This window comes from Leptonychotes weddellii, chromosome 2 (genome assembly GCF_054177405.1).
Source record: "Leptonychotes weddellii isolate Sample4059 chromosome 2, ASM5417740v2, whole genome shotgun sequence".
Classification (NCBI taxonomy): domain Eukaryota; kingdom Metazoa; phylum Chordata; class Mammalia; order Carnivora; family Phocidae; genus Leptonychotes; species Leptonychotes weddellii.
The window spans coordinates 28,537,803-28,563,010 of record NC_138370.1 but is presented as its reverse complement, the minus strand read 5'-3'; the positions used below and the strand labels follow the sequence as shown (position 1 = coordinate 28,563,010).

The 25,208-nt window shown below is 51.7% G+C and overlaps 1 long non-coding RNA gene across 1 annotated transcript; it reads left to right on the top strand.

The window, feature by feature from the left end:
• The first annotated feature begins 337 nt into the window (after positions 1–337).
• Positions 338–19,930, top strand: LOC145717868 (uncharacterized). The gene is made up of 3 exons (XR_014141356.1): positions 338–807; positions 1,455–2,809; positions 18,225–19,930. It is a non-coding gene; the product is annotated as an uncharacterized LOC145717868 (long non-coding RNA).
• Positions 19,931–25,208: the final 5,278 nt, after the last annotated feature.

The following is a 25,208-nucleotide window of genomic DNA, read 5'->3' as shown; positions in this document are numbered from 1 at the left end:
CTTCTCCTTCTCCCTCTGCCTGCCACTCCCCCTACTTGTGCTCGCTCTCTCTCAGATGAATAAATAAAATCTTTAAAAAACCCGTTGTGTTTCCCATTTCAGAGTGGAGGAAGGGGAGGTCTGAAGGAGTGGCAGCTCGGGTGGGCATGGTGCGCCCCAAGCTCTGCACACCCCTGAGCCCTGCTGTTTCCTCTGGGGAGGGAGGTGCCCCCAGGACCTTGCTTAACTTCCCCGAGGGCAATGTCTTCCCTTTGCTCCTCCTGCGTCCTGCCTCTGGATAGGGTGGGAGAAGACAGAGCAGCTGGTTCTCCCAACCGCTTTCACTGGGGCTGTCCTGTTCTCATGCTCACCTCCAGGCCACCAATGAGTGCTCCGGCTGCAGGGGGCCCTCGGGCATGTGGAGGGCAGGAGCTCGCTCCTCGGCAGGGGTGGCTTCACTGGACTGCCTTGTGCTTGGGACACTGGTGGCTCTACTTTTCTTCAAAAGCTGAGAAGTCCCTATGTTCCCCAAGGGCCCGTTGGTCTCTGGGACCTGTTTCCTGCCTGCTTGTGAGTCGCCTCTACCCCGGAGAGAGGCACTTAAAGCTGTGGCCTGGAATATCTGATTTGGAAAAGCTGCGAGGCTTCGTCTGGAACAACCTTCCTATTTTGAGATGGGAGCTCAGAGACATGGATTATCCCCAGCTTGACCTCTCGTGGCCTCTCCGGGCTCCTTGCTGCGCTCGCATGTGTGTGACCCATGCTCAGTCACTGGTCTAAGTGTGTTTCCAGTAGTAACTCATTTTGTCATCCCACAAATCCTATGAGGTAGGTGCTCTTCTCCTCATTTGACAGACGGGGAAGCTGAAGCTCAGAGAGGTCACGAGCTCTGGAGAGGCTGAGCAGGGAACTGAACCGGGTTCTGGTTCTGAGTCCCGGCTCCCGGGCTTCGGGTCCCTGGTGCTGGGGTAGGCTCTGTGAGCCCGTGTGTGTACCCGCAGGTGTGTATGTGTGTGTATGTGTGTGAGAGAGAGAGAGAGACAGGGAGAGACAGGGAGAGAGCATGGGAGAGAGAAAGAGAGGGATGGAGAGAATCTTTGTCCAGCCTGAAGCGGACTCGGGTTATATAGAGGAGGCAGTGTGGTCTGGTCACACGGTGGAAAGTGCAAAGGGCTTGGCACTGAGTCTGACCCGAGTCCGATTTCTGGCTCTGCTCTTATTAGCTGTGTGACGTACGCACGCTGCTTGACCACTCTGAGTCTTGATTTCCTGATTTGTAAAAGGTAAGGGTACGGACTACTAACGTCGTTACAGAGATTACATATATTCACTTAGGTCCATGGTGAAGGGCAGTGCCTAGCACATGGTAGGCCCTAAAATAAATATTATTTATCTCCTCCTTTCACTCTAGGCAGGCTGAGAGGTAGAGGGGGTTTGCCCTTTCCTTCATTTTCCAAAATATTCTCTCTCCCCAGGCACCCCGGTCCTGTCACGTGCGCTCAAGCAACGTCCGTTTCATCCGAAACCAAAGTACTGCAGGCTTCCTGTATGAACCCTCCTGTCAATTTTTACACTGAATAAAGGAATAGAAGCATCCCAAAGTGCGAGACCTTAGAAAGAAGCAGGAGATTCTCTGATGCCTCCCAGAGGCCCCACCTGTCTGTTCCGCCTCTGTTAAGGCAGATTCTGGAAAGGCCTCTCCCTTGCCTGTCTTTGCACATGTGTTTGGAGGCTTTTCTCAGAACCCCCACTCTCTACTTTGTCCCTGGGCACCGTCCACTTGGCTCTGGGCCACGCGGTGCCTGGCTGAGCCGCCCCCGGAGCTGTCAACACGGGTGTGCGTGCTGGTATGCTGCCCGGGGGCTCCAGAGAGGAAAGGTGCGGGAGGTAGGCAAGACTGCGCCAGGCTGGTTTGCATTACCTGCCAGCCTGGGAACGGCCCGTAAACCAAGGTGCACAGCTGAGGGTGCCCAGAGCAGGGGTGGGGGTGTGTGTGGGAGGAGAGAATGTGGGGCCGGGCTCTCATGTGGAAGGCAGCAGGCTCCGGGCTCAGGCCAATGCGTAGAAGCCCTAGGCAGGCTGCTTTTAGCTCAGGGTAAAAACAAAACAAAACACCAAGTTGAAATTGCTCAACACTGGGAGGGTCTGCTGTAAGGTGGTGAGCTCCCTGTCTTTACACTTATTCCAAAGGTTGATGTTCACCCTTGGGTACCGTGGTCCTAAGGACCCTTGTAATTGGGAGGGAGATGGCTCCTTCCAGCCTTGAGATTCCTCAAGCCTGGGGCTGGGTTCCTGGTCTGTGATTTTGAAAGTTGAGGCTACAGGCATTTACTTTTGTTTGCCAACGTTCACACGGGTTTCGAGAGGGGTCCCGTTGTGCAGGCACAGCAAATAACCCGAAGGACGTGGTTGGTGGCAGGTGTGATAACACCCGGGTAACAGAGGGAGGAGACAGACCCTCCAGAAAGGCGGGAGGCTCACAGTGAGTCTGAAAACCTGTCTGTCCAGATGGGCAAGTGACTGTAGGGCGGTTTGTTAGTCATCATGGAACTCCTCCAGGACCTGGGGAATAGAGGACATGGGATTTCACTGAGAAGGGGACTCAGTCCCAGGGCAAGGTGAAGGCTGTGGTGTCGGAAGTGGTAAGCCATGTCAGAAGCATTCGGAAAGAAGGACGTGGTGCGGAGCCCCAGGTCTGAGCTGGGAACAGCGGGCCCCGGAAAGGAGGACCCGGAGGCTGGGGTTTAAACCCTAGATTTGCTGCTTTTGCTCCTTGTGTGATCAGACCACTCGGTTAACCTCTCTGACCCTCGGGGTCTTATCTTGAAAGGTGGGTGATGATAACTATCTTGCATGATGGTTTGCAGGTGATCAAATTACATAATATTTGCTTACCTGGAGACTTACAAATAAGAGGGGCTCACCAGATGTCCTGTGTGTCTTTTAGTGCCTCTTGCCCTGGGTGGAGATCGATCTCAGAGTGCGGCTGAGAGGGGAAGGTGAAGGAGTGGGGTGAGGGTGGGGCTGGGGCAGGTCAGAGGCAGGAGGGCTCCAGAGGGAAGGGCTGAGAAGGCCCAACCTTGGCACACTTCCTGCCCCCTGGTGTCAGCCAACCCCCACACTGGGTTCATCAAGTTAGCCAGGGGCTTTGTGGGACCCTTGGGGTGCTCACCCTTGGATCAGGTACCTGGGGGCTATGGAATGGAGGCTCCTAAGAAGTTACCCAGAATTCCAGCCCAGGGCCAGGGAGCAGGTGGGCTCTGCAAGCACCAAAAGGTCCACAAGCTTACCCTCACATTCCCTTCCCCACCCGACCCCTTCTAGCATGTTCTCTCCTGTCTTACTCTGAGGGCCTGCGGGCACCCTCCATCTCCTCATCTGCAAAACAAGCGGACTTGGATAACAGGATGACTAAGGCTAATTATATACCTTCTCTCGTCTTAAAGATCAAACATTTTATTTCTCTGTTAATCTGAAAACTTAGGAGAATCACCTACAGGTTAGAGGTCTACAGTAAAGACTGCAAGAGTAACGGAAAGGATCACAAATTGAGAGTAATGATAGTAAGAGCAGTAACATTAGATCCAGAGTGCTCTAGAATTAATGATGGTGCCCTGTGTATTACATTTAATATTTATCACATTCCCATCTTGTAGATGAGGCTACTGAAGGCTTGAGCTCACAAAGCTGGTTGGTGACAAAGCCAGGCTCCTCACTAGGGTTTTCCGGCCCCAGCTCGGATTCAAAGGAAATGCGTGAAGGCACTGCCCATTTCTAGGTCTCAGTCTCCCCATCTGTAAAATGGGTGGATTGTTCCTCTGGCAGTAAAATGTTATGATTTTATGACTTCTTTGTCCCTGGGGGCGCGGGGGCTTTTCTTGGGGCTGCCTGGTAAATGTCCGTCTTGGTCTCCAGAGGGTTCAGAAGTCACCCCATTTCCCCCTCATTGTTAATGTTGACCACTGCTCACGGATGCCTCTGGATCCTCTTTTCACCTTGTCGGGCATCAGAACCACAGAGAGGGCTTGCTTGATGGGTATTTAGTCCAGGCCCTTGTCTTCAGGAGGATGGGCCAGATGACCTAATAAAGTCCCTAATAAAACTGCCTACGCAGATCACCAGCCTCCTGCTTTAAAGTCTCATTGAAAAAGGAATGTTGACGGCTGTCCCTGGGTAACACATTACAGAGTTTCACGACCCTCCTCACCAGGAAGCTGTTCTTAATGTTTAACCTTAATCCCTCCTGCTGTAATTTAAGGCCCGTTCCTCTTGTTGAGTGCAAATGGAGAACAGCTGCTCGCACTCATCGTCTGACATCAGCTATTTCTCAAGATGACCCTGTGAGACCGGCCAGGGTCATTAGACCCAATTTGGTGCTCAGCAAATATGTATTTATTCTTGCATGCGCCGGCCGCAGACTGGTTTGTTGGGCACGAGGAGGAGCAGCGAGGACACCCTCCGGGTGCCCCTGTAGAGGCTTGTCTCCCGACGCCTGGGTCACCCGCGGCCCCCGGACGCCCGGCTGGCTTTGTCAGTGCTCCTCTGCGGCGCTCCGTGGCTCCATGGTTTTGTGGAGGTGGCTGACCCTCGAAGCTCTAGACAGCCCATCCGCGAGGTTGTCCAGATGACCCTCTCTGGCTCCTGCAGACTTGGATGTGGCTCAGTTGCAGGGATCTCGATTTAATCGGCGAAGCTGGGGATGTTCCACGAGGGTGTACAGATTCCCCGCCCCGCCTGGGGGACCAAGTCCAGGGCAAGCGGAAGGGCCGAGGGGTTCCTGAGACCCCACGCAGGGTGTCCTGGCCTCGTGTCCTTTCTGACAGGAGGCGGGGATGAAATACAATCCAACCATTTACCACCCCCATCAGTATCGACAAGAACCTGAACAACGAACCGCACAGGGCCGCTGGGCCAAATCTGATCTGGTTCTTTCTCTCTCCCTGGCCTCTTTACGTTTGGAGGAACATGGGTAGTGTGTTTGGAAGAACAGGTGAGCAAGTGGGAGGGAATTTTGGAGGCCGGGGCCGGCACCTCCATCCCTTCCAGGTTGAGCCTCGGACAGGCTCTTCGAATCTCTCTGAGCTGTGTGGCTGGTGGCCGCAGAGGCCCCACATCCTATAGGGGCTACCTCCCTCTCCCCAGAATGGGGGGGCATGCTGGAGGCTCTGCTTGGTGGCAGGACTTTGAGGCCCAACCTGTCCCCAGGCACCCCCTCCTGGGCTCTGCTCCTCTGGGAGGCTGCCTTCCCATCGAGCTGTGCCTGATGTTTATCAGAGGCCTGGATCAAAGCTGCCCAGGTCGTAAATCTCTCTCTCTGTGGCTGTCAGGCCCCAGGGCAGCTGAAGAGGGCTGACAGCCCTTTGGGCCTCAAAGGAAAAAATTTGTTTTACTCCACCCACCCCCATCTCTGCCAAGAAGCTGTCCTCTCAGGAGCCACTGCGGGCCATTCCATTCCTGGGAGCTGCTTCGGGAGGCCACGAAGAGCTTGTCTGTGGTGGGGGAGAGAGGGCAGAGCAGTGGGAAGAGAGGCAAGGGGGAGGGGGACAGAAGCAGCCCCTGTGCATGCGTGTGCGTGTGCATGAGGACTGTGCCATCACCCGTGGGGTCGTGAGATGCCTTACGGGTTCCTTTGCGAGTGGAAGGTTGGGGTGGGGGAGACAGACTCAGAGCCAAAAGCGCCCTAAGAACTTTTGTACCCAAGCCTCTCAGTTTAAAGAAGAAACTGAGGCCCAGAAGCATGAGGGGCTTGCTCACAGCATCCCAGTGAGGTGCCAGCCCCGAAGCTCTAGTTCGTGGAGCCGGTGTCTGTGGGTTTTCAGAGAGACCCCAGGGACTGTGTGACTGAAGAAATGCAGGGCTGGTGTGGAATTTGAATGAGGCCATAGGGTCTCAGAGATCACTGGATGGCGAGGGGCCTGGACAGACTTTCTCATCCCAGTCATGGCAGGCTCTAAGAGTTTCTCGTGCTGATACGTGGGAGGCTTTGAAGTGCCTCGATTTGCCTCTGGACACATGGAGACTTGGGTGCTAATTATTTTAACTCTTCAGGAAAGAGTAGAAGGACCACTTAGGCAAACTGTCACCATTCCCTCTCCTCTTGAGGGCTTCCTGAAGAGTCAGAAGTGCTAGTGAAGGAAGGGTGTATGAAAATACCTTAGCTTAAGACGTTCATTTATTCCCGTGGAAAATGAGGTGCAGAGAAAAGAAGGGACCAAGAGAAGAAGGGGGAGCCATGGGTGGAGGGCGGCCCTGGGCTGGTGTGCGGTTCCTAGGAGCTCAAGCCCAAGCCGCTTCACAAAACAAATATACAACAAGCATCGGTGTCGATAAACTACATCTGTGCTTATATAAAGCACATAAACATACATAGCCAAGATTTCAGGAAAATGTCTTGCAGATAAAAGCAGCTTTAAATGCCCTATAAAATGTTAAAGTCCAGTGCTTAACTCCTAGCTGCTCAGCAAGTCTTCAAAGAGGCAGCCACACGGTGATAATCCAGGATCTCCGTACAAAGAGGATGCAGAGAAGCAAAAGGGACGAAGAATGGGATTTGGAGTCACAAAGACTTGGGGGCCGGGCCAGGCTAGGCTCTTGCTAACCGTTGACCTTGGCCGAATGAGCTCAGAGTTTCTCGTTCGTAGTTGGAAATGATGTCAGTCCCTACGGCAGTGCTGGGCTCATAGTATGTGCTCAGTAAATGTCCGCCTTTATTGTTTAAATTAAATTAATTAATTAATTAACTTGTTTGTTTATTAGAGAGAGAGAGAGAGGGTGGGGGGGCGCAGAGGCAGAGGGAGAGAGAATATATATGTTATTCTGGACTGAGAAGAAGAGGGTAGGTGTCGGGGCTTTAAAGGGAAGGAAGGGAATTTGCAGGAAAAGGAGAAAGAATAAGCGCTTGGTAAGTACATCTTTGCTGGGGCCACTCCAAAACAATGGGACATAGAGAGAACTTTGACCCAACAGGACTTGCTAGCTTCAAGGGAGAGAGAATCTTAAGGAGACTCCATGCCCAGAGTGAAGCCGGATACAGGGTTCGATCTCACAACCTTGAGATCATGACCTGAGCTGAAATCCAGAGTCAGATGCTCAACCAACTGAGCCACCCAGGTGCCTCTAAATGTCCACCTTTAGAGACACCTTGGGGTCCTGGTCTAAGTCACAATGAAACGGACCTCATTTTGGGATTCTCCCCTCTTGCATAAGATATGGACATGCTGGGTCTGTTGAAATCTAGGGACAAAAATCACCTACAAGGTGAAGGAAGACATGAGAAGACTGGGTTCAATCCATTCAGAAGATTTATCCCAGTTTCAGAAGTTGCCAGTGGATTGATGGCTTTTAGGGTCTTTGTTCCAATCTGGGGGCTCATCCCTAGATGCTGAGCTTTAGGGCTCTGTTATGGGCTGGACTGTGTTCCCCCTTGCTACCCGCCCCACCCAAATTCATCTATCCAAGTCCTAACCCCCATTACCTCAGGAGACTGTATTTGGAGATAGTGTCTTTAAAGAGGAAATTAAATGAAAACGAGGTCATGAGGGTGGGCCTTAATCCCAGTTTGATTGGTGTCCTTATAAGAAGAGAAAATTTGGGTACAGACAGGCCCCCAGGGCAGATCATGTGAAGACACAGGAAGAAGACAGCCGTCTATATGCCAAGACCAGAGTCTCAGAAGAAAACAACCCTGCTGGCACTTTGATCCTGGACTTCTAGGCTCCAGAACGGTGAGACAGTACATTTCAGTTGTTCAAGCCACTCTCCCTAGGGTACCTGGTTCCGGCAGCTAGAGCTGACGAACGCGGGTTCCGCCATCTTCCTCCTGAGACCCGGAGTAGCAACATGGCTGCCCTTCCACGGCTCCCCGCTTCCTGTCTGGCGGAGGGGAAGGGCCCACCGACCAGTGCTTCTCAGAGCTGTGTGTGTCTGAAACCCTCTTCTAGGGGAGCCTGTTAAAGATGCTGAGTCCATGCCCAGACCCCGCATGGTGAGCCTTATCTAGTTATGTCTGGAGAAGCCCCCAGGGGCCATTTCCCTGGTGACTCTGATGACAGGGTCCACCCCATGAGGGGCACTGCCTTGGCAGTGGGCTCGCCCAGGTCTTCCTTCTTGGGGGTTGGTCCCCAGGGGAAGCTGGTGGATGTCACTCCTCAGTCACCGAAGAGGCTAGATTGTTGGTGGGGCTGGCCGCTCCTGGATCTGCCCGGACACGAGCCCTCCCCTTGTGCTCCCCCACCCCTGCCTGCCAATCCCACTGGCAGCTGGAGGCCTGGCAGCCTGTCTGCCTTTCAAACCTGTGTTGGAGTGAGTGGAGGCAGGCCTGGCCCCCAGGCTATGGCGGAGCAGGAGTAAGTGGGGAGCTTCATGGCTCACTGTGGGGATGGGCGTGGAGAAGTTATGAACTCCCCGACATCTTGCTCCTGTCAGCTTCCAGCATGACATACGCACAAAGGTACCTTTTATAGGTGGGAAATTATAGGTGTTGCCACTTCAAAGGCCTTGGCAACCAGAGCTCCTCTTTGATCGATGACAGTATTATTAATGGTGATTTATTGCCGGGGCCATTTTGACAACAGAAATAACCAGTTTCCCCGCCTTCTTGGCCCCCTCCCCCCACACCTTGTTGATTTTTTTGTTGTTGTTGGGGGTGGTGTGTGTGCTGTGGGGGTTATGTCCCTGCACAAGGAGGCTGGGGCATCTGTTTAACGCACACAGTGAGGTATCTGGCTTATTAACTTGTCATCATGTGTCATAAAGTTTAGTGAAATGCTGGCAGATTGTAATCCTAAACAGGGCAATTACCCTATTATTAAAGTGGCTTTCTTTCTTTCTCTCTCTTTATTTTTCTTTCTCTCTTTCTCCCCCACCCCCACCCCCTTTCCTGGTTGGGTTTGTTCTTACCTCTGTCTTACTTGCTTGATTAGTCATGGGCAGGAGCCTCCTGCTTTGCAATTATCCCCAAGTAAACCTGGCCTTGGCTGGGCAGAGCTCACGGGACGGTGCCCTGCAGGAGAAGGAAGCACCTTGCTGCTTGCTGCAGCCAGCCAGCCCGGGTCATGGGGACGTGAGCTGAGCCAGTCCAGGCAGCCAGAAGCAGGAGGTGGTGGGTGGCTTCTGGCTCCCCAGCCCTGGGGGCGTGAGGAAAGGGAAGACAGAGCTTGCCAGGGTACAGGAGCTTCCTCTGTCTCTACAGCTTCCCTGGGTCTCTCTCCAGAGTTTATCGCCCTTCGCCTTTTACTAGCTCCCTTTTGGATCTGGAACTAGAGGTGGAAAACAGAAAAGGCAGGAAGCAGTGGGTGGTGGTGGAAGGGGGGGCTTGCGCGGAAGGAGAGAGATCACGTGATCTGAGTCCTGGTTGCCATTTATGTGCCAGAGACTGGGTTTCTAAATCTATAAAATGGGGTGACGATTCTCGCCCTGTCTACTTCACGCAGTTCTAGAGAGGATCAAATTAGATAACGGGCAGGAAAGAAGATGGTTGGTGGTAAATCTCTCTGCAGATCTGAGGGGTAATTGTCATTTCATATGTGCCATTGGCAGGGTCTGATTTCAGGGCTGATGGAGCCTCGACTCCTGTTACTCCGAAGGGTTGTAAGTACGTCGAGATTCAGTCTCCTGTTTTTCGTTGTATTTCTCAAGGTCGTGATGACCTTGGTTTCTAACTCTGCCTGGAAGGCATTGTTCAACTTGTGGTCTGAACAATGGGAATTTTTAGGCATGATCACGACAAATAGTTGTTATATGTACACTGCTGCATTAAGGATGCAGAACAGAATAGGCTGGAGGCAAAACTGAAATAATTGAAACAAAGTTTGCCAAACCTTGCAAGGACTTTAGAGATTGGCCAGTTTAATTATCCCACTTTATAGATTTGTAAGTTGAGGCTCTAAGAGGTAGAGCAACATTCCTAAAGTCACCGGGTGGACTATAGGCAGAGCTGGGACTAGAATTCTGGTTTCTGACTCTGGTCCAGTGGTTTCTCCACTGGGAGAAGCCCCTCAACAGCTTTGACTTGGGTTGCTCTTTCTCTTCCTTTGTAAGGAGACTTTACCCCTCCCTTCAGGTGCTCCCCTCATCAGTTACCTCTCAAGAAAGGATTTGCTAGCAGTCATTTACACGCTAGTGTGAACTGAAGCCAATATTTAGTTCTCTCAGATGTATTTGCTTTTGTAGCTTCATCCCTGGTCATATAGAGATGGGCCTTTTTTCCCTGTCAATGAAGTTTCTAGCACTGGGGAGAAGAGAGGTAATGCATTTTTGAGGCAAGGACTCATGATTCTTATCCCCTGAAATCACACCAGTTGCCTACTCTGTAGGGCAGCAAGGCCTGGGCCCTGCTTCCCGAATTGCACTGCTCTGGACCGAGATCTATGTGTTCATATTTCAGAGCATGTTTTTCAGGACCTGTCAGGGAGTAGGGTTGCACAGATGAATGGGGTCAGGCAGGTTTAAAAATGGAAAACCAGCAGACAGATTTAAAAATGGGAAGAAGCCCAACAGAGTGAAGGTAGTCCCTGCACACAACACCTGCCCCTTCTCTTTGTTCTCTGCTTTCTTTTCCGTAGCTGGAGAGCACCAGCAGGCGGACTGGGTGTTAAGAACTCTAAGTTCCAAGTTTCTGGTGCAGGGAGAGTTTGTGTGCCAGGCACGGTCCTGTGTGCGGGGTGGTGAGGGAAAGAGACCCCACTGAACCCTGCAGAGCTCAAGTTTAGAGTCAGGGCCACAGGCAAGGGAGAGGGGGAGACTGTCTCTGTGGCAAATTTGCTGGGCCTCCCTGCTTTTGCCCACGAGGTGAACAACGGTGCTCTCTCTGTAGGTCACCTTGAATCTCTCATAGAATGCGATGAGATTTGGGGCGCCTGGGTGGCTCAGTCGGTTAAGCGGCTGCCTTCGGCTCAGGTCATGATCCCAGGCTCCTGGGATCGAGCCCCGCATCGGGCTCCCTGCTCAGCAGAGAGCCTGCTTCTCCCTTTCCCTCTGCCTGCTGCTCTGCCTACTTGTGCTATCTCTCTGTCAAATAAATAAATTTTAAAAAATCTTTAAAAAAAAAAAAAGAATGCGATGAGATTTAACACTGGTAAATGATGGATGTGACCTTCGCTGGTTGAGCAAAGGGGGTGGAGAGGATTTGGGGATGATCCCTGCTACTGAGCTCGAGGAGAGAGAATGAGAGCGAGAGAAAGCAGAGGCAAGGAAGGACCGACTGGGAATAGGATGGCTCTGATTTTAGGCGTGTAGATTGCAGAGAGACCCATCAGCCACACGCTGGCCTTGGAGGAGGGTCCTGGAGCCTGGGGACGGGGCTGAGATGGACACGCAGGGCCGAAGCTGGCGGGTACAGGCGGCGCCTGAAGCCGTGAGGAGAGAGCTGATCTCCATGGGGAGGAGACGTGCAGCGCCCAGCGGAGCTGGGATGAGGAGTGGCATTGCTGTCTTCACTCAGTTCCTCGCTCGGCGGTCACTGGAGAGTTTGCTGAGGCTGACCAGCCGGCCCCTCGGTCCTGGAGCAGCGAGAGGAGTGGAGGATGAGGAAGGACCATGGCGGGGACACTGCTCTTCCCTGCCCCCGCGTCCATGGTGGGACCTCTGGCTTGTCTGGCTGTGTGTGGTCCTGCCCCAGACACACTGGCCCCCACTCCTGGGGGGGCTTTGCCAGGGCAAGGCCTGCCTTTGCCCTCTGAATTCAGAGGGAGGAGAAGACCTGTGGTCCCCCCCGCCCTTTCCTGGCGATTTCAGATGGCCTGAGCTAATCTATGTCATTATCCGATGATGTGATCTTGGACAGGTCACCTCATCTCACGTGACTCATGTGAAGAATAGGGGTATCACACTTGATCTGCCGACCTTGTTGGATTGTTGGGGAGTCAGGGCTAATCAGATCATGGATGGCAGGTGTTTTGTAAACTTTAGGGTGATATAGGAGCAAGTTAGCTCCCATGATGATGACTCGTACTCTGTTATAGGGCCCTCTTTCCAAGTTCTTTTAGAAGCTCTTTTAGACCGCCCGCCTTCTCTGAGGAAGCTCCAGGGGCCAAATGCTCCCGACTCCTGCCTGGAAGGACCAGATTCCCGGGTTACCAGGCGGGGTGGGCCCCTTTCTCCAAGGATCAAGGGGGTGAAGGAGCATCCCCTGCTTTTGGGGGGTCTTCCGAAAGCTACACCACACTCCCCTCCATGGGAGGAGGCCGCTAAGCCACGTTCTGTGTGGAAGCCATGCCTGGCCGCTGTGTCAGCCCCACGTAGCAGGGCCACGCGGACGTCAAACCTGAAAGGCAGCTCTCTGGTTCTGCTGGTTCTGACAGGCGTCTCCAGAGCCTGCTGGAAAGGGAGATGAGCAGGGCGAGCGCTTTCCTCCTTGTGCTGGTGACTGTGGGCAATAGCAGCTCTGTAATTGCTCAATAAAACTCCTCCCCCGCCCATGATAGATTTATGGCTGAAATCCCTTCTCTGAACCGAGCATATTTCATCTGAGCATACATGGGTGTGTGTGGGATGGGGAGGGAGAAGAGGCCGTCTGGAGAAAGTTTCCAGAGGTGCTCAGTAAATTCCTACCCCCTACCTTCCCTGAAGTATTGTCTGGAAGCTCTTTCTAGATCTGCCAGAACTTACACATGGTGGATCTTCTCCTGAACCTGGCGCCGTGTAGACACTCATGTAATATCTGTGTGTGAGAATGGTAATGATGAGGAAGACTGTGGCCTGGACAAGTTTAATTTAGTTCAATTCAGCAAATATTTAATGAGCGCCTATTCTTGCTGCGGGCGAGGAAAGCTATTATTATTTACGGGGTGGAGAGGAGGAAAAGGCCTCGAGAAAGTAAAGAGAGATGACACAGGACCTTTTCTCTGGAAGCTTGAGGGGCCGGGACACAGCCACACTGGCTGAGTGGGAGTGGGGTGGGGGTGGGAGGGGTGGGGCCCCCTGCCACCGAGGGTCCCGAGTGGAGGATCCAAGGATCACCTGGCAGGATCCTTGCTCTGCCGCTTCCTCTCCAGGGGATCCCGGCTTGGTTTCTTGCCCTTTGGGCTCCTCGCTTTCCCCACCTGTGAAATGGAGATCCTGGTGTTGTCCAGCTCCCGAGGTCGATGGGAAGGTGAAATGATTTTGTGTTTGAGGTTAGCACCATGCTGGGTCAGTCAGTAGCTCAGTAGGACAATATCACCCACGTGGTGATGAAGATGGGGAGCTGGGACCCACAGGTGGGGCCAGGCTGGAGGTGACCAGGAGCCAAATGGCTGTCAACTCTGGGCTCCACATGTGTTGGTTATACTGTTCTTTTACAGTTTTTAAAAATTTAAAATTAGTTTATTTTAATAGGCAGTATACATCCGAGTGGCTTAAAAGTTAAAAGGTATAAAGAAATATGGATGGAAAAGGAAAATTACCACCTGCCCTGGCTCCTAAGTAGTCTGTTCCTTTGTCCCAGGTGCAGCTGCAGTCACCAGATTCTGGGGTACTGTATACAATGACGGTGATGACGATGGTGATAAAAATAGCTAATCCTCGTTTAGACTCACCAGGTGCCCAGCGTTGTCTTAAGTGTTCATATTAATTCATTTAATTCCTATTCCTATATATAACATACTAATTTATTTAATCCTCAAAACAACGGCTTTTAAGGTAGGTTCCATTATTATCCCCACTCCTCAGAACATATAACATATGATTAAACACTTTTACTCCATCTTTTCCATTTGAAACATTTATTTACATCCTCCCAATCCCAATGCATAAGAAAAGACCCCTAGACAACAGTGAAATTAGGGAGAATATGGGCCACGGTGATTTGGGGAGACCTCACTAAGAACAGGCTGGGAAGGATGGGGAAGGATGATGAAGAATATGACTTGTACTGTCTAGCATCTACAGAACACTTCACAAAGAGTCTCGCATATCTCACTCCAACCCCCCACAACCCAGAAGCATGAGCTAGGTATTATTACCTTCATTTTCATAGAGGAGAATAGCAGAACTATTAAGGGCTAAGGGACTTGCCCCAAATCTCACAAGTCCCAAGCTGGTACTTTACCGTGTCAGGGCTCCTGACCCTTTGCCTAGCACTTTTGTCATTACAAAATGGTGGGGTGGGGGGACAAGCACGAGCAGCTGTGCATGAGGGAGAACAAGGAGACAGTGTGGAAACCAGACTGCTGAGCAGAAGTTCATGGGCAGGGAGAGTGGGAGAGAGATTGAGATGGGGCAGGTGGACTCCAGGGGGCTTCTCTTCAGCTTTAGCTTTCTGGAAAGAGAAGGTCAAAGTAGGGATGCTCTGGTCTCTTGCCCTTAGGGTGGGGGTGGGGGGTCGGGGAGAGGGTGGTCTCCAAATCAAGGCCCAATAGGGACCCAAGCAGAAGTGGGAGTACAACTTCTATATACTCTTCTCAGATGGGCCTTGAAAGATTTTGGACTTCTTTTGGGGGACCGAGAAGTGGTCCTCCTTTGTAAAGGGTACAGATGAAGGGACACACTGGGTTAGCACTGGCCAGCAGCCTAGTTGGATCTGGCGGGCCAACCCAGGGACAAATGGGTGGCCCAAGATGCAGGCATAGCGATTTCACAGCAAAGTCTTTATTTCTAAAGATTTTTTTTTTTTAGATTTTATTTATTTGAGAGAGAGAGACAGAGATAGTGAGAGAGAGAGAGCACAAGTGGGGAGGAGAGGGAGAAGCAGGCTCCCCACAGAGCAGGGAGCCCGATGCGGGACTCGATCCCAGGACCCTGGGATCATGACCTGAGCCGAAGGCAGACACTTACCCGACTGAGCCACCCAGGCGCCCAACAAAGTCTTTATTTCTGTAGATATTTATTAAAATCTGCAATATGTCCCTCCTTTCTTTGAAAAAAATAAAAAACATTTCCTGAGACTTGGAGATACAATAGTGAGCAATTCAGATCATACAATTGAATATATCTTATCAAAAAGTGCTGTAATGAGGACTGTTGGTGAGAATGCAAACTGGTGCAACCACTCTGGAAAACAGTATGGAGGTTCCTCAAAAAGTTAAAAATAGAGCTACCTTATGACCCAGCAATTGCACTACTGGGTGTTCATCCAAAGGATACAAACATATGATCCGAGGGGGGAACTGAACCCCGATGTTTATAGCAGCAATGTCCACAATAGTCAAACTATAGAAAGAGCCAAGATGTCCATCGGCAGATGAATGGATAAAGAAGAAGTGGTACACACACACACACACACACACACACACACACACACAGGAATACTACTCAGCCATCAAAAGAATGAAATCTTGCCATTTGCACCAACATGGATGGAACTAGAGGGTATTATGCTAAGTGAAATAAATCAGTCAGAGAAAGAAAAATACCATATGATTTCACTCATATGGGAAATTTAAGAAACAAAACAGATGAACACAGGGGAAGGGAAAGAAAAATAAAATAAGATGAAAACAGAGAGGGAGGCAAACTGTAAGAGACCCTTAGCTCTATGAAACAAACTGAGGGTTGCTGGAGGGGAGGTGGGTGGGGAGATGGGGGTAACTGGGTGATGGGCATTAAGGAAGGCACTTGATGGAATGAGCACTGGGTGTTATATGCAACTGATGAATCACTAAATTCTAACCCTGAAACTAATAATACACTACATGTTAACTAAATTGAATTTAAATAAAAAATAAAAAAAAGAAAGAAAAAAGGGCTGTAATGAGGAATGGACAGTGCCGTGTGTGCAGACTGGCAGAACCACTGAATCTAGGGTAGGGGGTCAACAAAGGCTGCTCAGAGGAAGCCATATTTAAGCTGAGAACTGCAGAGGGAATGAGGAGGTGTTTGGTCAGGGGAAGTAGATGAAAGAATCATCTAAACAGATAGAACCTAGAGCGAGAAGGATCACATTTCAGGAACTGGAAGAAGGTTATCATGGCTGGAGATAGAGGGCAAGAGGAAGGGCACAACGCCTGGTAGGTACAGGGTGGGTGCTCAGTAATTGTCCATTGAATGGATTAATGAGATGTGGCTGGAGAAGTAGGTATCAACTTGTGCAACTTATCAACTTGTCCAAAACCATGGTAAGGTTTTCGATTTTGTCTGAAGGGCAACATGGAAGCCAGTATATACCCCTGCAGGAGTTCCTCAATCTGTGTTTGGTGATTCATTCCACTGTGGCCATGGTGGGACCAGACACCTGGGTTCTCTGGCTTGGGGTTTGGCCAGGTGTGCATGCAAGTACTTTGGATAAAGCCAAGATGTGCCAGCTAAGCATGTTGACAAGAGAGGGTGAAGTGGCGGCCATTGGATCTGGGCTGGAAAGAGAAGAACATGAAGACAGAAGGGGCTCACAGGAGAAAGTAGAGTGGATGTGATTATGGGCTGACGAGTTTGGTGGGGTCAAAGATCCAGAGGCTTTAGGCAGGGATCAGTGAGAGGGTGGTCAGGAAGATGGGCTATGAATTTATGACTTCAGGGATGTTGCCTTGGAAAGGAGTGGCTAAAGAGGAGTGGGCTTAAAAGTCAATGCAATGGAGTCAAGGAACCGAAGGGCAGGTTGGGGGATGGGTCATCAAAGCAGAGATGGACGTCACTGTGGATGATGGCAGCACTTAGGGTGGAGAGACACTGGAATTGAGGCCCAAGACTTCACGAGATGGAGCACAGGATGTGAATGTCTGCAGGACCGTGGTTGACAAGGACAAGGAGGGGAAAGGTGGTACAGGGAGTAGCCATGGTGAGAGGTGCCAAGAGGCACCAGGTCTAGTGCTTATGCCCAGTGCTTATTTCTGTAAAGCCCTGGACACAGATACGTGGCCTCGGTGCTAGCAGTTGTTCATATTATATAACTGAAGAATCTGAAGTTCAGAGAGGTTAAGTGATTTGCCCAAGGTCACACATCTAAGAAGCGGCAGCTCTGATTAAAACCCAAACTCTGAAAAATGCTTTGAAGATGAAAGCGCCCCGTCATCACATTCTCAGAAAGACTACCACGTTCCCCCGGAGCAAGAATCTGGGTTTGCTCCCCGGGGGTCTGCCTCCCTCCTCATCATCCAGCTCACGCAGGCAGCCTTTAGTTTGACACGAATACTCTCGCCTGGGAATCACATTGCCTCTCACACGGTCCCCAGGGAAACCGAAGCTCAGGGGAGGTCACTGGCTTGTCCTAGGTCACCTGCTAGTGAGTGGTGGCATTAGAGCCTGGGTCTGGGTTACGGTCACTCTACTTCTGTCCTATCTATGTTTCAGGGTGCCTCTGAAAACAAGCACAGGGCACTCGTTTACTCAGGGCTTTTGACTGCTTATTAGTTTTAGCTTTCCAGGGCCACGGTGTTCAGAGCGGAGCCCCTTAGAGGAGTGGGAAGGGTACTTCTGGGCCCGGGAAGCCATGGGCTCCAGTGTTAGCTCTGCTCCGTATGAGTTGTGTGGTCCCACACAGGACACATATCTTGATTTCCAAATCTATAAAATGGGAATGATAATTGCCTTGAGTATCTCATAGGATCACAGCGAGACTCAAATTAGATGATGTAAGGACACATGCTTTGAAGATGAAAGCACCCGGTCATCAACTTCTCAGAAAGATGTACCACATTTACCTGGAGTGAGAATAGGGGTTTGATCCCAGGGGTCTGCCACCCTCTTCATCATGCCCCACGCCCAGCTCAGGCCGGCAGCGGTGGGAGCTGAGCCCCCTCTCCTCACTGTCCTCCTGGGCACCACCTCCCCCTCCAGCCCCATGGTCCCCAGCTCTGAGGTTGTGTGTAGAGGGCTCAGCCAGGTGGGGGGGACAGAAGCTCTGACTCACCGGGCGAGTGGTGAGCTGCCTTTTCCCCGTGCCCCTTGGCACTGGGAAGGCTTCTGCAGAAGTATGAGAGGGTCCCACATGCTCATCTGGGGAGACTAATCGGCTGGTGAACATGGAGATGAGATCGGCTCTGTCAGGATCACCTTTGGGACCTGCTAGGCCTCTGATCCTGCCCTGCCTCCCTCTGCCCCAGCCCTCGTGAGCTGAGTGACAGAGCTTTATCAGGCTCTGCAGAGAGACAGACCAGAGCCTTCCCCCTGGGTCCCTGGGGCCAGGAACACATCGACTTTCCTGTCCCCCTTGCAGCTACCCTGCCGCCTTCGGAAGAGTCTGGCCCAGGTTCTCTGCAAGTGGACAGGCATTTCAACCTGGTCAGTGTGTGCAGATATCATTCTCTTTTCCGTTCAGGTTTGTCTTTTCTGGTCCCCACTGTTGGGGCTTTCCTGAAAACCCCTGCTCTTTCTCTGTCTTTTGTTGTTTAATCCAGGACCAGGAACTGGACACCGAGGACAGCCACGGAGATGGAAGGCAGCAGATGAAGGAAGGAAGCTGAATTCATTTGAGCGCCTACTTTGTTCCAGCAAAATCATGAGGGAGAATCATGGTCTTAGAATTTGAAAACATTCAAGCCGGAAGGGAAACTAGAAACCCCGTGGTCTATTCTTCTCTTACTGCGAAGGAAACGAGTTGCCCAGAGTCCCTGAGCTTTGAAACAGTTTTTCTTTCTAGGAAAGCAATTGTCCTACAATAATCCTCCTTTATAGACTCAAGTGTTTTATGATACATCTGCCTCGCTTGGGATGACTGTCTCCATGGACTCGTGGACCATCAGATGCCCTGGTCCAGCTTCTTCATTTCACACCAGCCTGTGGGGGACCGACCAGCCTTCAGCACCCATCTTCCCAGCTCCCTTGTGTTGCATCTTCTGCCCCCAATCCTGGGACTTGTCACTGCCGGTTTTCTCCCTGGCTGCCTCTTGGCACCTCATCCCTCTCAGCACTCACGGGGTTACTAGCATAACTGGTCATCCAATCCCTTCTGCGGTGCCACCAAGAGAGGTTTGGGGAACACTTCCCAGGCAAGGGGGACTTTACCTGGTATTATGGGATGAATTGTGTCCCCCACAAATTCATACGTTGAAATCCTAACCGTTGGTACCTCAGAACATGACTATTTGGAGATAGGGTCTTTAGTGAGGTCACTAAAATGGGGTCATTTGGGGGGGGCCCCAATCCAATATGACTGGTATCCTTAGAAGAAGGGGAAATTCAATCACAGATGGATGCACAGGGACCCTGTGGAGACACGGGGAGCCATAGCCAACAAATACACCCGGGCTCTTCTGCGGTCACCTGGCTCAGGGGTGGCTGCAGGCAGGAAATTCCGAGGTCAGGTAGGGGCTGCGAAGCTCCTGGGCAGGCCCCGAGGGAGAAGGTTTTGGGAAACAGGAGATCTAGTATGGCTTCTCAAATCCCTGCCACAAGAGCCTGGGCCATCCAATGCGTCAATGGATCTGGTATGACTGAGGCGGACGCAGCGCCAGGAATCCTGGGCTCTATGGATGCCTGGTCCTTCCCGTTGTGGGATCTCATGCAGACTCCTTCACTTCTCTGGGTCTCAGTTTCCTCATCTGTGGCATGGAGAGGTGATGCCGACTTATCTCACAGGCTGTGGGGCAGATGACGTGAGAAAACGTGTAGTGCTTTGCCCGGGTTAGTGATGGTGATGGAGGTGATGGCGCTTGCTCTCCCTTCTGGGGACGTTGCTGCTCATCCCTGGTGTCGCTCTTCTGGGGAAGAGCAACCAAGGTTTTCCTGGAAATGGGGGAAATGTCGGCGGGATCTGGCAGAGAGCCCGTGGAGGGGTGAGGCTCCTCCTGCGGGGCCGTCTCTCCTCACTGAGGAGAAAGCTCCAACCTTGGGGCATCTCAGGGGGACAGTAAAGCATTCGCGCATCTGTGTCCATTTCCCCGAGTCTTGATTTGTCTAAATTATAAATGCAATAATGCATTTTTGTGGAAAAATTAGAAAATGATCTTATTTTCTGCCATCTCTACCACTGTCAACACTGAATGTATACATCCTGCCAGCTTCTTTGTATGTTTGTTTCTTCACGAAAATCAAGTCCTGTTGTGCATAATGTTTCCGAACCGATTTTGAAAATCATCAATGTGTCACAGACATCTTTTCGCATTGACCCAGATTCATCTCCACCACCATTTTTAGTTAGGACTCTCCCGGCAGGCAGTTTGAGGGACCCCTACATGTGTCGGAGGGTTTGTTTTCAGGCCTGCGGACCCCTGTGTCTCCGTGGAGGCAGGTGAAGTTTGGAGCACACGGACCTGGAGTCCCTAGGGCAGGGGTTCAGCTGCAGCCCTGCCCCTCACAAGCCGTCAACCGGGAAGGAAAGGGCCTCGGGCCAATTGCTTCCCATTTCCGGGGCCTCCATAAAGGATTAATGGCATGGTGTAAGTGAGAGAGCTTTGTAAACCGGCAGCGATTATTAATACAAACTCATGGATGAACAAAGGATATCTTGTTGCCTTTGCAGGAGAAAATCCAATGTCTTGAGAGTCATAAAACACCATGAATGAATGAGGCTGGCCCGTGGGAGGGAAGCGAGCTTGAGAAAGAGAAGTCATGTTTTAGTTTTGAGAAATAATTTGGACTTTGAGAACCAACTTCTTGGTCAATGAAGAGGTGGGAAAGCTTGATTTGGAAGTAGAGAAAAAAAATGATCCATTTCAAGAAAGCCAGAAGCAAGGGTTCCCAACAAACACACAATAGTGATGATGATGATGGCGATGATGATGAGGAGGACTGATTTGCAGAGCATATACTGTGTGTCAGACACTGCTAGGATCCTCTGAACATCCCTAGGAAGTAAATACTATCATTATTCCCGGTTTATAGAAGAGGACGCTGAGGCACAGAGAGATTAAGTAACTTGCCTCAGGTCACACAGCCAGTGAGTGGGGGAGCCAGCATCTGAGCCCCGGGCTACGTGTTTCCCTAGACCTAACACACCTGGGACCAGGTAGGCTGGGCTGCAGAACGAGAACACTCCAGCCAGATGGGGTCAAAGACACGAATGTTGAATGGATTTGTCATTGTCTACTTGGAGACATCTTGCCGTGAGTAGCTTCATGTATCTCTGAGGAGACCAGCTGGAAGGCATTTTGGTCTGTGACAGCTTGGGAAGCGGAGGGTCAGGAAATAAGGGAGGTCCCTGTCCTCATTATTTCTCCGGGGCCCCAGGGAGGTGACCAGGGGGAAGGAGTGGTCTGCCGGGCTGCTGAGCCATGACATTCTTGACCATCAGCCTCCACCATGAGGAACTAAGGTTGCTGAGAACTTCCCTATGGTTTAAGATGGGCTCTGGTGAAGGTTGGGACCCTGCTGTGGGTGTGCCTTTGGTTGGTGTCTCTAGGGTCACCAAGAGTGACAGACTTGCCTTTCTCCTCTCCTGCCTTCGCTGTCTCCCTCTCAAGCACGACCTGGTGGGACAGCCACAGGAGGTGTGGGTAGAAGGGATGAAGAGTCACCTCTCCGTGGGGGTGATGGAGGACCCACAGGAGTTTCCCTGAGGCCCTGGAGAAGTTTGGAGAAAATTCTGCATTCCTTCCCTTGTGGTATCAACAGAGAAGGGAGCAGCCGTTGTCGGGGGTGGGGCGCTCAGAGGCTGACGAGCCAAAGGCACACTCCTGCTGATGGCGGCCAGGCTAGGCCAGAGTATGTGCGCCTAGCAGAATCAGCTGGGCCTGCTAGGCAAAAGCAGGAGCCCGGAGCCCTCCCCGCGGCCTCTGAGCACCCTTAGTGTGCTCCTGTCATGGGACTGATGTCCCGGGGGGGGGTCACTGCGCCTAGGAGGCCGCGCTGCAGGGAAAGCAGCATCAGGATAGAAAGTGCTGGAAGAGGGAGCGGGGCGCTGCCGGCATTGAGAAACCAGCAGAGTGCCTGAGTGGTTGTGAGGAGTGAATCTGCACATTTCGTCAGCAATGGGCCATGTGATGTGACGGCTGCTGGGGACCAAGGTCTCCACCACACACCACAGTGCCTGCACTCTGGGGGCTCCGGAGCTGTGCTGGAGTGGGCAGGGAAGCGGACAGATGATCATCGTGAGCGCCCAGGGACTGCTGGAGACCCCTGAGGATGCTGGGTGCACGCGGAGGATGTCAGGTGGGCTCTGCATGGAAGAATCCTCACAGACAGGGAATCCCTGTGCACAGAGCTCTGCCCCTTCCCACTGGGATCCCTTTTCAGGGAATTGTCCCTTCCTGGTATGTTGTATGACCTATATATATATTTTTTAAACCAGCAATGTATCACAAATACTTGTCTGCGTTGATCCAAATTCATCTCATCACCATTTTTAGTTGACTCCATTCTGATGGGTGGTTCTCAAGACCACTACATGTGTGATAAGGGAAGGGTTCACTGGGGAATGATTTCTTGTCTCTCTGTGTGCATGTGTGCAAGCATGCGCGCACACACACACAAACACACACACACTTCTAAAGCTTACGTACTTTATGGCTCCATATTGTTATATATTGTTTAAAAGGATTTAGTTTGGAAATTTTCAAACATACACAGAATTAGAGAGAAAAGCAGAGTGGATCCTTCCGTAGTATTTATCTCCCAGCATCTGCAATTATCAACATTTTACCAATTTCGTTTCCTCCTTCTCCCTGGGGTATTATAAAAACCAGTCACAATTCCCTGCTTTTCATCAGTGCTTTAGAAAAGCATCACCTCACCCCATCCTTACAGCAGTCCTGTTATTACACATCCTTACAACAGAGTGGTTATTTTCATTTTACAAAGAGAAAACCAAGGCTCAGAGAAGTTAAGGAAGTTTTTCAAGGTCACACAGCTAGTGAGTAGCAGAGCCAGACAACCCAGGCCTTCTGATGCCTAATCCGGTTCCCTCTTACCGTATCATTCCAACTGCATTTTAGGAGGCAGGCAGGGCAAGGGTGGGGTAGCTCGGTTGGGGCGGGTGCCCTGGGACTCTTAGCTTACAAGGTTGCCTGGTCTAAGGCCTTCCTTTTAACCTTGTTGCTTGTCCCACCCTGCTGGTTTGAGGGGCTGGGGCGGGAGCGGGGCAAATTAAGCTCCTTCAGGTTTTTCATCGGTGGCTTCCTTGGATCGTGGCTGCAGGATGTTTATAAAACTCTGAATCAATTTGAGGCACAGAGATTTTCAATCAGGGAGGCAGATTGCGCTGATAGGGTCAAAAGGCCTGTCGCCAGCGAGGATCATAGCAACTGACATATTAATTTGAGCTGTCAGAACCAATATGTGTAACAGAGGCGTGGTGGCCCAGGTCCTGTTTCTGAAAAGGAGTGGGAAAAGACAAAAAAGGGGGAGAGGTGCCCCCTACATCAAGCTAACATTTCACAGATTCCCGTAGAACCAGCACCGCCAGCATGTGACCAGTGTGCCCTCCATTCCTGGGGGGGCGGAAGGGGCGGGGAGCCTGGAGCCTGCTCCGCGGGGCGCTGGGGGCATCCCAGCGACCAGGGCCCGGCTGCCCTGTGAGTAAACTTTACACCAACACCCACTCTCTGTCTCTTTCCTTGCCCCCCACACGGTTGGAGGTCCAAAGCTCAGTCTCTGAGCCTCGGCAGGAAGTCCATTTGTTATCGAGAACCCTCTGATATCTAGCATGTGAACTGTCTACGGCTGGAGTCGGGCTTTTGGCAGGAAATCACCATGAATCCTGCCTCTCCCGAGGGTCACCCACAACACAGCTCCCGCCTAGTACCCCTCCCACGGCTCTCCAGTTCCCCTTGTCCCCCTCAACCCTCTCACGCCTGACCCTCCATTCCTTTCCGACTGCTTTGGAGAACCCACCATCTGCTCAAGACACCACTACACCTTCCCTTCCTGAGATCTGGAGGCTGATGCTCATAAGTCAGCCTTCCAGGACACGGGGCGTGTCGGGTCTGCGAGGGTCATGGGCACCAGGGACCACACCACGTTCCCGGGGACTCCATCCTGTCGGGTTCCACATGCAAAGCAGGGTGGACCCAGAAAGGCCCAGGAGTGTCCATGCTTCTTACACCAAAGTCATCGTGAAAATACGGGAGCATGTAACATGGTGAGCCAGACAGAGAAGCTCCGTTCCCGGGAGCTCCGGGGGGCCGCTGGGCCGTGACTGGGGTGGTGATCTCCCTCATTGTACAGAAAGAGTTAGTTCTCATCCAGCAGAAACAGTTCATACTTACATAATTGGGTGCAGCAGAGATTCAACAATCTTGGGAGGTGGACAATATCTTTGTAATAACACATGAGCACACATGTACAGAAGTCAGGGTCACTTGCAAGCTGCCGAGGCCCGCGGGGAAGAGGTGAGGGGGGTTCAGAGTTCTTTTTGTGCTGTTCCGAGGCTCACGCTGCCTGGAGCCAGTTCCTGTACTGCGATACCCTTTGGGGATGGAAGAAGAAGGGGGTTCTCTGGGTGGGGGGGAGGGAGGGCTCTCTCTGGGACCCAGGAGCGGACCCCATGGCTCCTTCGCAGCCTGGCCTCCCCTGCTTACAGTTGGCTTGTTGGATGGTCGCTTTTTCCCTCCAGCCGCTCTCTGCTCGCCGCCCAAACCAGTGGAGAACCAGGTTTTAACTACTCCAAGTTTTTCCTTCTTACCGAATTTTGTGCTGTGCCAACGATACAGAGCTTCGAGGGGAAAAAGTTAAAAAGTCTTGCTTGAGTTGTGTGTAAGAAGTACGGAAGGGCTTGCTTGGAGGGGAGCTGGTGGTTTGAAGGGGAAGAAAGTGGGGGGGTTAGCAGCCCCCAGCTTCCCCTCTCCCCTCCCCGGGGCAGGGTCTGTCTGCTTGGCTGGAAGGTCTGCAAAGGGATGTGGCAACTGCTCTTTGTCTTCTCATCTGACCAGCTTCTTGCGTCCCTTACAAAGGATGACTTTTCAGTCACTTCCTCTCTCTGGGTGGAAAAGATGCTGAGATTCTCATGAAGAAGAGCATTTCTTTTCTGGATCAGGATTTCCCTCCACCTGCAAGGTCCAAGTCAAAGCAAATGGTGGAGAGAGAGGCGGGAGTCGGGGGAGAGGGAGAGGCAGGAGGGTTTGGGTTGTAGCTCACGGACACGGGGTTTCTTGTCAAGATGATGGAAGTGTTCTAAAATAGACTGTAAGATGGGGGCACATATCTGCACATATACTAAAACCATCGAATTTTATACTTTAAAGGGATGAAAAGTATGGTATATGAGTTGTATCTCAATAAAGCTGTTAAAACGAAGAAGAAAAGAATGCTCTTCACACCAGGGCCTGGCCTGGGAGGGGCATGGCGGGGTCCCAGGAGTGGGGGCACCTGCAGAACCCACAAGGTGGCAAAGAGGCTGGAAAGGCGTTCTGTCGCTAAAGCCAGCCATGCTCACGTCCGGGGCCTGCGGTGAAGTTCGACGACTATGGCAATCTGGGTCTCGGGATATTGCTGCTGGGAGGGCTGCT